The sequence below is a fragment of the Delphinus delphis genome, chromosome 19, assembly GCF_949987515.2.
Source record: "Delphinus delphis chromosome 19, mDelDel1.2, whole genome shotgun sequence".
Lineage (NCBI taxonomy): Eukaryota > Metazoa > Chordata > Mammalia > Artiodactyla > Delphinidae > Delphinus > Delphinus delphis.
This window is the reverse complement of record NC_082701.1, coordinates 57980054-57992795: the sequence shown is the minus strand read 5'-3', so window position 1 is coordinate 57992795 and position 12742 is coordinate 57980054. Positions and strand designations below refer to the sequence as shown.

The window sequence follows — 12742 nt, the reverse complement described above, 5'->3', positions numbered from 1 at the left end:
GTGGGTGACGGCAAGCAGGGCTTTTGGGTTTAGTAAAATGCCAAGTCAAGATCTCTAGGCTGAAAAACATCTCCAACATTGTCACATGGGGCAAAGCTGAGAAAGTCACATTTATTGTCACGTGGGGACTAGCTGGACAGGACCCTTGTCTCTCGCTAGGTACCCCCACAGCCGATACCCTGCAGACAGAACTTTCTGCTTCTGGCTCTCCATTTATCCAAGGTAAAGGGCATCCACCCTGCCCCAGTCTCTTCTGACCACGAACAAGTGTGGCAGCCTTTTCATTAGATCATTGAAGACATTCGAGCCCAGCCAAACTTACTCGGGTTTATACTGAAGTATGTCCTCAGCAAAACCAAAACCTAATAGGGTCACAGAAACTTTAAAAGGGGAAGGACAGGCAGGGAGGTGCAGACTTTCCAACTGTAATCCTCTTGGATTTTCCCATCTTAAGGGAGGGTCTCTTTCCTAATCAAGGTTTTTGAGGCACATAGCAAAGGAGGAAAACCTGGCATAAAACAAAATCATCGGGACTTCCCTGGTGGTCCAGTGGCTAAGACTCCGCGCTCCCAATGCAGGCGGTCCAGATTTGATCCCTGGTCAGGGAACTAGATCCCACATGCCGCAGTTAAGACCCAGGGCAGCCAAATAAATAAAAAATATATTTAAAAAAACCAAAAAAAACGAAAATCTAAATGCCTGAAGTTCACGGACTCCCTGTTGACACAAATAATCAATAACCAAACTATAATGGGAATGGAAAAGAGTTTTATTTGAGCCAAACTGAGGACTGTAGCCCGGGAGACAGGCTCTCAGTAGCTCTGAGGATCTGCTACAGAGAAGCATGGTTTTCAGCGCAGTTTTATATCTTGTCAGAACGAACAACATCAAACAAGTCAGGGACACATTCCTTCAAAAAAAACGGACCAGCAAATACAAAGTGAGTCAGGGTGGCCTTGGCACCTGTGAAGGGAGTCTTACCATCAAAGGAGAAACCAGCACCGGCGTCCCAGAAAGGGAAGCATTTCATCTTTATTTTTAACATGGACATTCTTTACTTCCGGTCAGTGCACCCTTTTCTTTACAGCAGATGTGCAGTATATGTTGGACAGCACACACAGGCTGTTTGGTTAGCATATAATTCGAGTTAGCTCATGTATAACCAGAATGACTTCCCCCCCACCTCAATATGTGAAAACTTCTTCCATTCTCCCCAAATCTGCAGTTTTTTCCCTCTGTGCAGCGGCCAGGGGCTTCCATCTCTCGTCACGGGCTGTGACTGGCCTTTCTTGTCAATCAGGAGGCCACAGCTTGGAGGAGTCCTGTCCTCGGCCCGGGGCTCCGGGTTACGCAACGTTGGCTGCCGGTATTTGTAATGAACAATTTAAATGTTCCATCCCGGCATCCTTGCTCCACGGCAGTTATTCCTAGAGTCTGAGTACGACATCCCTTTATTCGGGTAGCTCCTAGATGCAGGCACTTGCCAAGGCCAGCTCCCCTGCTCATTCGCTTGGAAATCCAGACTGAGCTTGTAAAATGGAACAGTCCAGCTGGCTCCTGGGCTTCGCCGTTACAAGCACAACTTTGATGCGAACAATCTTTTTTTTGCGGTACGCGGGCCTCTCACTGCTGTGGCCTCTCCTGTTGCGGAGCACAGGCTCCAGACGCACAGGCCCAGCAGCCACGGCTCACGGGCTCAGCCGCTCCGTGGCATGTGGGATCCTCCCGGACCGGGGCACGAACCCGTGTCCCCTGCATCGGCAGGCGTACTCTCAACCACTGCGCCACCAGGGAAGCCCTGTGGGTGGATTTTTTTTTTGGGGGGGGGGAGTTGTTTTGTTTTGTTTTTGTTGTTTGGTGTAATATAGAGTTTAGTCCTAAAATAAGGAAGCAGTTCTTCGCGATTTCTGGGCATCAGCAGAATTTTGGTGAGCAGCAAGGTCGGAACTAGGGTGAGGTGAGTGAGGCATTCTCCCGGGGGTAGGGACACCAAAAACCTCAGCAGTTAAGGTAAATTTTTAAAATGCAGTATTTTGAAAAACAAAAATTGGGGGACTTCCCTGGCGGGCCAGTGGTTAACACTCCGTGCCCCCAATGCCCAGGGCACGGGTTCATGCTACGCGGCCCAAAAAAACCCAAAAAGCAATAAAACCCCAAAAGACGATGTGACCCTGCACAACGGCATGACCCCTGCACTGCTGCACTCTGGTCTGTTCTGGCAGGCAGGGCTCTCACTTTTCAGAGGGGTCCCTGTACACTACCTGCACCAACCTCTTTAATCCCTTTGTCCATTTGCGTCACCACACTGTCCTGTAGGGGTGCAGCCACAGCACAATTAAACATCAGGTTTTGCTTCCACATCCCAGGAGAAGAGGGGCCGGGACGTGTGTATCCAAAATTCTGAGCAGGATTTCAAGAGCGTCTCTGGTCTTTCCTTGTGGGTGAGGCGTTCCTCCCAGTGGATTCTGGGCCCTTGGCCTCCGTGGGAAGGGCACTGGCTCTTCCTCACAGTGACTTTGCTGTGCGGCCGAGGCTGGAGGGCTTGCGGGGGGAGAAGGGAAAGGAGTGTGTGATCAGCCTGAAGGTGAATCCAAACCTGGGGACTCCACCTCATTCACTGCCTCCACTCGCTTGGTCCCCTCATTCCTCCCCCCGCCCCCTGTCAGGGTCCACGTCACCCCTGGGCCACCAAAAGCAATAAGGAGGTGACTCTGGTCTCTCGCTACTTGGAATCTGGACATGGCATCAGCAATCATGCTGTGAGCTGGCTGGCTCTTCCCTCGGGAGCACAGGGATAGAGCCTCCTGGCCTCTGCTTCTCTAACAGCGCTGGGGTCAATCCCAAATGCCTCTAGTGTCACACGTGGCCACAAACACAGAAGCAGCCGCGCCTCCTTTCCTGTTAGACAGTAGATGCTCTGGCGGTCTCAGCTGCCCCCAACCCCAAGTTCACGGAGAGCATCAGACGGCAAAGGCGGGGGAGAGCATCAGACAGCAAAGGTGGGGCGGCTCCATCTCTCTAAAGAACACCAGGCCCTGCGGGTGTTGTATTTATTGAGTTAATTGATGCTTCTTGTTCTTAAGCAGACCAGGATAGCGCTCTTTCTTACTTAGTAGCTTTTTTACTTAAAAGCATATTTACTCCCTTATTTAATAGTTTTATCTTTCATATTTAATAAAAAGGAAAAAGTACCATCCAGAAGCAGGGTCTTAGGACTCCCATGAGGTGGACAATGGACCCTTTAACATTATGCTAGAAAACATATCAACTAAAATATGCGGACAGTACAGTGAGAAGTGAGAATATTAAAATGTTAGGTACAATATAATCTCATCTCAAAATTGGATTTGAAACGACTGGAAGGGGCGGGTGCTAATGTCTTTCTCCATTTGGGCGCCGGATACACAAGTATTTGCCCTCTGTGAAAATTCATGGCTACTTTTCCGGATGTGTGCTGTCAGCTGAAAGTCCAGTAACATATTTGGGATGTGGATGTAGCCGGTAAAAATCTGCAAAAAGAAATACCGCACATGGAAGTATTAGCAGTGGTTATGTCTGGATGGTGGATGGTCAAAGATTCTAATTTTCTTCCAGGCGCTGTTCTGGCTTTCCTCAAAGACAATGTTTATTTTTATAGTTTAAATATAATCATTGTAAATCAACTATACTTCAGTTTTTAAAAATTGACAAATGCAGTGAGCTGATTTGCAAAGTGAAAAAAAATTGTAAAGTCCTTGCGTTTATCAAGCTCGTTTATTAAGTCCTTAGTTTCCCGGCGATGGGAGATGCCCACCCCCCTTTCTTTTTGAGGGGTCTCTGGAAGGAGTCGGGGCCCCGGCCTCGGCCACGCCCCGTACTCGCTCGCGGCGCCCCTCCCCCGGTCGCGCAGGCGCGTGGCGGCCGGCTCCTCCTCCGAGTGGGGGCGGGCGGCGCGGAGACAGCGCCTGCGTCTCCGGGGCCGCGCGACGGCGCCGCCTCAGCGAGGCCTTTAATGACACGGACGCTCACGCTCGCTGTGACCTCGTGGCGCAATGGTAGCGCGTCTGACTCCAGATCAGAAGGTTGCGTGTTCAAGTCACGTCGGGGTCAAGCCGGCTTTTTTCCTCTGAAGTGCAGGGGCTCGTGAGGAGCGGAGTGGCCGCCCCACGCGAGGGATTTGGCCTCACGGAGGTTAATTATCCTGTCAGCTGCTCGGAAAACCCACTCTTTTTCTTCCCAGCGGGAACATAGGGCTGATAAACGCGCAGCTCCTCCCAGGACCGGCAGGGGGCGGTGCGTCGAGCCTTGGAGCGCCCCTCCCCGCCCCCACCCCTTCCGCCCCGCCCGTCTCCCCGCCCCCACCCCGCAGCCCCGGGTGACCTCGTCCCCGGAGGGTGTCCCGGCGGGAAGTGGACCCCCCCGCCCCGGGAGGCGCCGCGCCTTCTGCACGTGACCCCGCAGGTGGCCCTCATCTGACCGCCCCGCGGGCTCGGCCGCACGTGGACGCGGCAGGACGTTCGCGTCCGCAGGTCTGGCCGCAGGTGGAGCCCGCACGGGGGCCTGGACGGCGGCGGGGTCTGCTCGTGCTCCCCCGGACCCTGGGCGCGGCCTCGCACACGCGGGGGGCGTCCACACCCGCCGCGGGGACGGCAGCCTACGGGGGCCTCGGAGCGACGGCCGAGCTCTGCGCAGCCCCGCGGTCCCGAGATGCCCCGGGAGGGGAGAACCGGGCTTCCCCGCAGGCGCTCCACGCCCTCGCCCCTGACGGCGGTCGCACCCGCTCGGGCGGCGAGCCCGCTCCTGCGCGGTCTTGCGCGGCTGTCCCCGGAGACCAGGACCGGCCCTGTTCCTATGTGGGCAGAAGAGCCATACAAGAAGAAAGCGTTTGGAATCTTAAATGACAGGAAGCCCTTAAGCCTCCGGTGTTAGTATCTGTGGCTGCAAGCTAGGAGCAGATCTGCTGAGGGGGCCTGCAGAAAATCAGGGGTCTCAGGAGCTGTATGGCCAGGCCACGCAAGATGGCTGTTCTCTTGCTGTCTGCACGTTCCCCTGCCCGGCCTGGGCCTGTTTCACCTACCCCTATGCCCAAGACCCAGCTGGTGACAGCTTACCATAAGGGCGGTGAGGGGCCTGCCCCTCCACTGGTTTCCCTGGTAACTAATGAGGCCACCTGATGTAATTCCCTCTATAAAGGGCCCCCACTCCCCTTCGCCTTGGGAGCGGAGGCTACCACCATGTCCTGCCTTCAGTTTGCAGCCCACCGTGGGGTGTCGCTCCAGGGCCTTGCTTCAGACGTGTAAGCTATCCACTGAACCATGAATGTCTCTGTTGCTGACTCCGGGCGCACACCTGTGCATTCAGAGAATTCACACGTGGAAAGGAAAAACATGTCAAGGGGTTCCTTGAAGGGGACGGTGAGGGTGCAGGCAGCATGGTAGTCCTGGGTGAGCACGTACATCAGGTTGGAAGAATTGGGGGATTTTAGGTCCAAAGGGAGCAGCCGCTACTTTTGTGAATAACGATGTAAAAAGACCCTTCTGGGTTCCTGCAAAAAGAGTAAAACCCCCAGGATCCACTCTTCCCCCGCAGTTGTTCAATTCCCCTTGCCTTCAGAAGAGAAAGGAACACTGAAAGACAGACACAGAATGCTCCGGTTACAGGAGCTAATCTTATGGAGGTTACTAGAAAACACGGTGAAGGTGATTCTCAAAAATGATTTGCTCTGCCACTTTGAATAATTTTTATTGCATATTGTCAGTGAAATTTCTGTATGTTATTACCATCAGGTTTGAGTACATGAGCTGTGCATGAAACAAAAAATTAACATGATTTTTAAATTTTTAATAGAATATCAAATGTATGCAGCACTATTGCATTTATTTTCTTTTAAAATTCTCGTAAATTAAAAACAACAGCAGAAAACGAATTACTAAATAAAATAAATTTTTTTCTCCGAAAAAAAGCAAGTTGCACAAAAACTTTATTTTTTTGTGATATATTATTGCATTTAATGTCATTTTCTTGAAAACCAAAATTACCAAATTCCTTAATGTTGTATCAAACATGAACAATGCCAGTTCAAGTTAGAGGAAATGTACGTCAACACCAGCTTCTGACAACAGAAATGAGAAGTTAAAGGTTTGTCTGATTTAGGTCAGGTAATCATGGAAACAAAAGAATATTTAAAATAATTCATTTTATCATTATGCACATTGAAGGAAATCATTATAGACAGGAGAGTTGTTTCCCACCGTAAAATGATTTACACCCATTTATTAAGCTAGAAACACCAGCTTGAAAAGGTACTGATATTTGCCATTTGTAATAATTTCTCTACAGCAAACAATTGTCTTACAGTTGGAACATGTTGAAGGAAATATTATCTCATAAGTCTTTTTTGTTCTTGGAGTCTCAATCACTAAGAGTTCAAGGGACTTTTGAGAGATTCCTGGTGTCCTGGGTGGCCTGATGAACGCATTAAAGTCAAACAGTGTATCTGTATTCTGAAAATACTCTTAGCTCCATGCGAATGTTGCTTGGGTTGTGGAGCTCTTATTTCTCCCACTGGCACCATGACATCTGAAGAACATTTGTTACGAAAGTTTCACACCCATTGTGTTTTGTTCCTTCTTCATCAGCCGCTGTGCTTCCTTTTCCATTTTCTTCCTTTGTTGTTCTGCTGCTCTCCTTTCTCTGTCTGCTGTCTTCTGCTGCCTCAGAACTTCTTCGGCTTGCCGCATCGTCTTCTTCCTATGCATTGGTATTTTCCTGCCAGGTATCCATGTCACCTAGTTCAGGAGATCGGTGAATAAAAGGCATATCTTGTGTAGCTGCTAGGCTATTAGAGAAACCTGTGCTGCCATCTGGGATGCCAAAATTTAATGGTTCTCTCTTCTTAATAATGATTTTCTGAGTTTTCCTTAAAGTTGGTGTCATGTCCTTAAAATACTCAGGTTCCAGTTTTTCTAAAGCTTTTTGTTGTGTTGCCACATTCCTATTCCCTCCTTTAATCTTTACACTTGTGGGTGTATCTGCATCTCAAGAAGTCCACTCTTCAACGTCTGTCTGTTTAGCAACTGATGAATAATCAACTGTAGCTGGGAAAGTTGTTTAGTCTCCACTTAATTTCCGTCCTCTGCCAGATCTGCATATTAATCTCTTTAGGAATGAGAATACTGTTGCTAGGCAGGTACAAACTTTAAATAACCGAAACTGTGTGACAGCCATGGTGGGAATCGAAACCTGAAATTGACTGATGAGAAAAAAAGAATCATACCCACTGTACAGATGCGAAAAATGACAGGAGCGTTTTTCAGTTTACACAGTCTGATGCCATATGCACGGCGTTTGGTGAAACGCTCTCAATTGCTCCAAGTGGGTGCCTAGTGGGCTGGGACTTGGATTTTGGAAAAATCTGCCTGGGAAGGAGCAAGGCCTGCCCCTCCCCCTCTGCACAAAAACTTTAAACACACAAAGAATGTAAACACGTACTATACCTGTTAATGGATACATACTTAATATGTATCCGTGTTGGACTGTGCATCGGAATTATACACACCAGCTCTGGGAATGAGGAGGAAGAGGGGACGGAAGCAGGTTCTACTTTAAAAAAATTTTTTAATGAAAGTAGCCAAGACATTAATGTTTATTAAATCTGGTTAGAAGTTCATGAGATCTAACTTTATGAAACGTGAGTTTCAGGTCAGCGTTCACTCCACAGGCATAGTCCAAAATCTCCAAGTCAAGAAGTTAATGGACAATTCCCCAGTCAGTAGGACCCCCAGCATGCTGGCAGAAGTAAATTCTCTCTGAAAAAAATACATCCTCAAAACAGGCCTTCTGCGGGGCGGGGGACGAATTGGGAGATGGGGATTGACATATATACACTATTTTTTTTAATTAATTTAATTTCTTTATTTTGGGCTGGGTTTTGTCTTCGTTGCTTCATGCGGGCTTTCTCCAGTTGTGGTGAGCGGGGGCTATTCTTCATTGTGGTGCGCGGGCTCTAGGCATGTGGGCTCAGTAATTGTGGCGCACGGGCCCAGTTGCTTCGCGGCATGTGGGATCTTCCCGGACCAGGGCTCAAACCCACGTCCCCTGCATTTGCAGACGGATTCTTAACCACTGTGCCACCAGGGAAGTCCCAACATATATACACGATTGATACTATGTATAAAATAGGTAACTAATGAGAAACTACTGTATAGTGCAGGGAACTCTACTCAGTGCTCTGCAGTGACCTAAACGGGAAGGAAATCCGAAAAAGAGGGAATATATTGCATCCATCTAGCTGGTTCACTGTGCTCTACAGTAGAAACTAACACAACATTGTACAGAAACTATACTCCAATTAAAAAAAAAAAAAACAGTCCATCTAGTTTTAGTATATAAAGTCCCAGGCAAAATGTGCTCATAATATATTTTATTTTATTTATTTATTTATTTATTTTGCGGTATGCGGGCCTCTCACTGTCGTGGCCTCTCCCGTTGCGGAGCACAGGCTCCGGACGCACAGGCTCAGCGGTCATGGCTCACGGGCCCAGCCGCTCCGCGGCATGTGGGATCTTCCCGGACCGGGGCACGAACCCGCGTCCCCTGCATCGGCAGGCGGACTCTCAACCACTGCGCCACCAGGGAAACCCAATATTTTATTTTTTCAAACCTAGGCTTGCTTTCTTTTTAAAAAATTATTATTTTATTTATTTATTTTTGGCTGCGTTGGGTCTTTGTTGCTGCGCACAGGCTTTTCTCTAGCTGTGGCGAGCGGGGGCTACTCTTCGTTGTGGTGCGCAGGCTTCTCATTGCGGTGGCTTCTCTTGTTGCGGTGCATGGGCTCTAGGTGCGCGGGCTTCAGTAGTTGTGGCTCATGGGCTCTAGAGCGCAGGCTCAGTAGTTGTGGTGCACGGGCTTAGTTGCTCCGCGGCATGCGGGATCTTCCCAGGGCTCAAACCCGTGTCCCCTGCATTGGCAGGCAGATTCTTAACCACTGTACCACCAGGGAAGCCCTCATAGTATATTTTAAAAGAAAATAAATCAAGATAGAATACCTATATACCACATAAAGAAATGCACAGTAGAGAAAGTAAGGATTTTAAAAATGACTAGAGGGGGAAAAAAAGATTATTTTTTAAAAAAACAAACTAACACTTAGACTGAAGCAGAGTTCTCAGCAGCAGCAATGGAAGCCAGGAAAAGTGCACTAATACTTCCAAACTACTGAAAGAAAGTAACTGCCAACCTACGATTATATACTTGGGAAATTATCTTTCAGGAACAGAGATATTTTCAAGTAAATGAAACCACCAGCATCCCTCCCTGAAGGACTATGTGAAGGATGTACTTCAGGAAGAAGGAAAATGACCCAAGACAAAGATCTGGGAGGCAAGGACTAGGACCAAAGAAAATGAAAATGGGTAGAGCTAAAAGCCGAGACCATAAATAAACAATAGCGGGGCTGCCCTGGTGGCGCAGTGGTTGGGAGTCCGCCTGCCGATGCAGGGGACAGGGGTTCGTGCCCCGGTCCGGGAGGATCCCACATGCCGCGGAGCGGCTGGGCCCGTGAGCCATGGCCGCTGAGCCTGCGCGTCCGGAGCCTGTGCTCCGCAACGGGAGAGGCCACAACAGTGAGAGGACCGCGTACCGCAAAACAACAACAACAACAACAAAAAACATATAAAGATTTGGGGAGATTGGTGCAAGATGGCAGAGTAGAAGGACGTGCGCTCACTCCCTCTTGTGAGAGCACCGGAATCACAACTAACTGCTGAACAATCATCAACAGGAAGACACTGGAACTCACCAAAAAAGATACCCCACATCCAAAGACAAAGGAGAAGCTGCAATGAGATGGTAGGAGGGGCGCAATCACAGTAAAATCAAATCCCATAACTGCTGGGTGGGTGACTCACAAACTAGAGAACACTTATACCACAGGAGTCCACCCACTGGAGTGAAGGTTCTGAGCCCCACGTCAGGCTTCCCAACCTGGGGGTCTGGCAACAGGAGGAGGAATTCCTAGAGAATCAGACTTTGAAGGTTAGCGGGATTTGATTGCAGGACTTTGACAGGATTGGGGGAAACAGATACTCCACTCTTGGAGGGCACATACAAAGTAGTGTGTGCATCAGGACCCAGGGGAAGGAGTAGTGACCCCAGGGGAGACTGAACCAGACCTACCTGCTAGTGTTGGTGGAGAGTCTCCTGCAGAGGCAGGGGGTGGATGTGGCTCACCGTGGGGACAAGGACACTGGCAGCAGAAGTTCTGGGAAGTATTCCTTGGCGTGAGCTCTCCCAGAGTCCACCATTAGCCCCACCAAAGGGCCGGGTAGACGCCAGTGCTGGGTCGCCTCAGGCCAAACAACCAACAGGGAGGGAACCCAGCCCCACCCATCAGCAGACAAGTAGATTAAAGTTTTACTGAGCTCTGCCCACCAGAGCAACACCAAGCTCTACCTACCACCAGTCCCTCCCATCAGGAAGCTGGCACAAGCCTCTTAGATAGCCTCATCCACCAGAGGGCAGACAGCAGAAGCAAGAAGAACTACAGTCCTGCAGCCTGTGGAACAAAAACCACATTCACAGAGAGATAGACAAGATGAAAAGGCAGAGGACTATGTACCAGATGACAGAACAAGATAAAACCCCAGAAAAACAACTAAATGAAGTGGAGATAGGCAACCTTGCAGAAAAAGAATTCAGAATAACGATAGTGAAGATGATCCAGGACCTCAGAAAAAAATGGAGGCAAAGATCGGAGAAGACGGAAGAAATGTTTAACAAAGACCTAGAAGAATTAAAGGACAAACACCTAGAAGAATTAAAGAACAAACAAACAGAGATGAACAATACAAAAACTGAAATGAAAACTACACTAGAAGGAATCAATAGCAGAATAACTGAGGCAGAAGAACGGATAAGTGACCTGGAAGACAGAATGGTGGAATTCACTGCTGTGGAACAGAATAAAGAAAAAAGAATGAAAAGAAATGAAGACAGCCTAAGTGACCTCTGGGACAACATTAAACACACCAACGTTCACATTAGAGGGGTCCCAGAAGGAGAAGAGAGAGAGAAAGGACCCAAGAAAATGTTTGAGGAGATTATAGTCAAAAACTTCCCTAATATGGGAAAGGAAATAGCCACCCAAGTCCAGGAAGTGCAGAGAGTCCCAGGCAGGATAAACCCAAGGAGAAACATGTTGAGACACATAGTAATCAAATTGACAAAAATTAAAGACAAAGAAAAATTATTGAAAGCAACAAGGGAAAAACAACAAATAACATACAAGGGAACTCCCATAAGGTTAACAGCTGATTTCTCAGCAGAAACTCTACAAGCCAGAAGGGAGTGGCATGATATATTGAAAGTGGTGAAAGGGAAGAACCTACAACCAAGATTACTCTACCTGACGAGGATCTCATTCAGATATGATGCAGAAATCTAAAGCTTTACAGACAAGGAAAAGGTAAGAGAATTCAGCACCACCAAACCAGCTCTGCAATAAATGCTAAGGGAACTTCTCTAAGTGGGAAATACAAGAGAAGAAAAGGACCTACAAAAACAAACCCATAACAATTAAGAAATTACCTTAAACATGAATGGATTAAATGCTCCAACCAAAAGACACAGGCTCGCTGAACGGATACAAAAACAAGACCCATATATATGCTGTCTACAAGAGACCCACTTCCGACCTAGGACACATACAAAGTGAGAGGATGGAAAAAGATATTGCATGCAAATGGAAATCAAAAGAAAGCTGGAGTAGCAATACTCACATCAGATAAAATAGACTTTAAAATAAAGAATGTTACAAGAAACAAGGAAGGACACTACATAATGATCAAGGGATCAATCCAAGAAGAAGATACAACAATTATATATGCACCCAACATAGGAGCACCTCAATACATAAGGCAACTGCTAACAGCTATAAAAGAGGAAATCGACAGTAACACAATAATAGTGGGGGACCTTAACACCTCACTTACACCAATGGACAGATCATCCAGACAGAAAATTAATAAGGAAACACAAGCTTTAAATGACACCACAGACCAGATAGATTTAATTGATGTTTATAGGACGTTCCATCCAAAACCAGCAGATTACACTTTCTTCTCAAGTGCACATGGAACATTCTCCAGGATAGATCACATCTTGAGTCACAAATCAAGCCTCGGTAAATTTAAGAAAATTGAAATCATATCAAGCATTTTTTCTGACCACAACGCTATGAGATTAGAAAGCAATTACAGGGAGAAAAATGTAGGAAACACAAACACATGGAGGCTAAACAATTCATTACTAAATAGTCAAGAGATCACTGAAGAAATAAAAAAATACCTAGAGACAAATTACAATGAAAACACGATGATCCAAAACCTATGGGATGCATAGGTTTTAGAACTCTCCGTAACATCATACACAAAAATAAACTCAAAATGGATTTGAGACCTAAATGTAAGACCAGACACTATAAAACTCTTAGAGGAAAACATAGGAAGAACACTCTTTGACATAAATCACAGCAAGATCTTTTTTGATCCACCTCCTAGAGTAATGGAAATAAAAACAAAAATAAACAAATGGGACCTAATGAAACTTAAAAGCTTTTGCAAAGCAAAGGAAACTACAATCAAGACGAAAAGGCAGCCCTCAGAATGGGAGAAAATATTTGCAAAGAAATCAATGGACAAAGGATTAATCTCCAAAGTATATAAACAGCTCATGCAGCTCAATATTAAAAAAGTAAACAACCCAA

General features: G+C 47.3%; 1 non-coding gene and 1 pseudogene across 1 annotated transcript; one reads left to right on the top strand and one right to left on the bottom strand.

Moving 5' to 3' along the window:
- Positions 1-4017: 4017 nt before the first annotated feature.
- Positions 4018-4089, top strand: TRNAW-CCA (transfer RNA tryptophan (anticodon CCA)). Its single transcript has one exon. It is a non-coding gene; the product is annotated as a tRNA-Trp (tRNA).
- A 1624-nt stretch (positions 4090-5713) lies between these two features.
- LOC132414155 (receptor-binding cancer antigen expressed on SiSo cells pseudogene) overlaps positions 5714-12742 on the bottom strand; it is a 109813-nt pseudogene continuing 102784 nt past the window's right edge.